Source organism: Lipotes vexillifer, unplaced genomic scaffold, assembly GCF_000442215.2.
Source record: "Lipotes vexillifer unplaced genomic scaffold, Lipotes_vexillifer_v1.1 scaffold1232, whole genome shotgun sequence".
NCBI lineage: Eukaryota > Metazoa > Chordata > Mammalia > Artiodactyla > Lipotidae > Lipotes > Lipotes vexillifer.
In genome coordinates this window covers 380,871-382,944 of record NW_006785089.1, presented here as the reverse complement: position 1 = coordinate 382,944, position 2,074 = coordinate 380,871, and positions in this window count along the sequence as shown.

Here is a 2,074-nt window from a genome sequence, read left to right as displayed (position 1 = left end):
GCCTTATTTTTCACTCCTAAGAAGCAGACTTTGAGATAAGGATGCACATGCGACTGATCTATTTGGAGGGTGATACCAGGAAACACCAGGAGGGGAGTGAGGGAGTGAGACAGGGGAGGGGAAGCAGCCAGTACAGGGTGTGTCACCAAGCACAGGGGCCACCGTGGGCAACTCCAGTGCAGTCCCACTGGGGAGCTCTCGGGACAGTGGAGGATACACATGTCAGAGCTATCCCAGTAGAGGGGCAAGGACTCCTGGTCATCTCCTGAGCGTTTACTCTCCAGCACTTGGGTCTTGCTGGTGTGTGGGCAATAGGCTCCCATTGCCGAATAGAAGCCCTCAGGCAGAGTCACAGCTATTCTCGGAAGCAGATTTTCCAGGTGAGTGCCAAGGGCGTGGGCAGGGCGCTGACAGCATCCTGAACGTTGAGAAACAGGGGCTGTCTTCATAGTTGATTCTAGCGGCCCAAAGAAGGAAATAATCCAGATACTCAAGTCTACGGCATCGCAAGCATCAGGGCCTTTTAAACTACACGCTGTAAAGACATTCTGCCCCACCTCCACCAGCGATTTCATACCATTTTGACTTTTATTGGGTCAAATTCTCTGAGCTTTCACCCATACAGGGTGCTTGCTACTCAATTTTAGCAGCTACAGCCCCACACAAGCTAAAATCACTGTATTTTAATGAGGCCAAGCTTTGCCAGCTGGCTTTATTGTGTACGAACTTCCCTCTCAGATGAGATTCTGGTTCCCAAGAAGTTCCCAGTACTCACAGGCACACTGCTCCTGTATACCTGGTCGTTCTGTTGCAAGGTAAACACATCAACTTCTCAAGTTTACCTGCAGCAAGGGCACGTGGGTTCTTGCATCAGGCAGTGAGCCACTTTGAAGGTGGGCTGGTTCTAAAAGGGAGCTTGGATGTCAGCTGAGCTGGGCTTCGGGAACGCTCTGACCTTTAGCACATGAAGCTCTGGGATAAGGGATGGGTTATCGCTATCAGACCTTCTATAGTTGGGGAAGAAGCTGGAGAAATGAAGGCACCGGGGTTGGGGGTGGGTGGTGGGGGGGAAATCAGGGAAGTCACCACACAGTCTGAGATGCCAGGCAGGCCCACCACCGGAAGAGGGCTGAACAGGAAGCCTGGTGGACAGGGAAGCTCACTCCAGCCTGGCTGCTGCCTCTGTGGGCCTGCGCTCAGGCCTCTGGAGGTGGGCCTCAGGCCATGCTTGGTCAGCAGGGGAAGCGGGTAGAAAGACGAGCAAGATACAGAGGAGATGAGAGCGAGGACAGGCAAGGCCTTGGCGACGTCTCTGTGACTGTCACCACATCTGACAATGACAACGTTCAGAGAGCAATAGCCGCTGCATCACTTCTACCATCTAAATTCCTCTTTTAGACAATCAGAATCGTCCAGGGAAGGGGATTCTGGGAAAGGTAGTTCCAGCTTAACCACGTTACACACAGTACTCAGGTTTCCTGTAATTGGTTAAGGAGAGCAACGCTAGCTACTTCCTTCACAAGGATGTAAAATGAATATCACAAGGCATTTTGGATATGCATGGATTCATCTTTTTCTAAACATATTTTTACTAGAATATTTTGCACTCTTGCTGGGGGAGATGGGAGCAGTCATATTTATATTTGCCTCTAGTCTATAACAGATGGGAAGGAGTTTTAATATTTCTAGTTTATCTTCTTTTTCTAACTTAGAGCCACACACCACAGGCTTTAGGGAGCCTTTATTTTAATTCATTGAAAATAAATGACTTAGCTAACATTCATTTTTCCTTCTTGGCTACGTGAAATTGGCCAGCCAAGAAAGTGGGGCTAGAGGCAAAGAGCTTTAAAAGTGTTTCTCTTAAGACATTCTGTTCTGTTACAAATTTTCTGTGTGACCTTGAGAAGTCACATGAAGCTCCTATCTGTTAAGTAAAAATACTCAGCATTCAGTCTTGTAAGGAATAATGAGTCAAACTGATTGGAACGGACTTTGCTCAGAATGAGCCCGATAAGAATAGAAAGAGGGGATAAACTATTCCATTCCAAGGTACAGCTGCCTCTTTAAAGGTCCC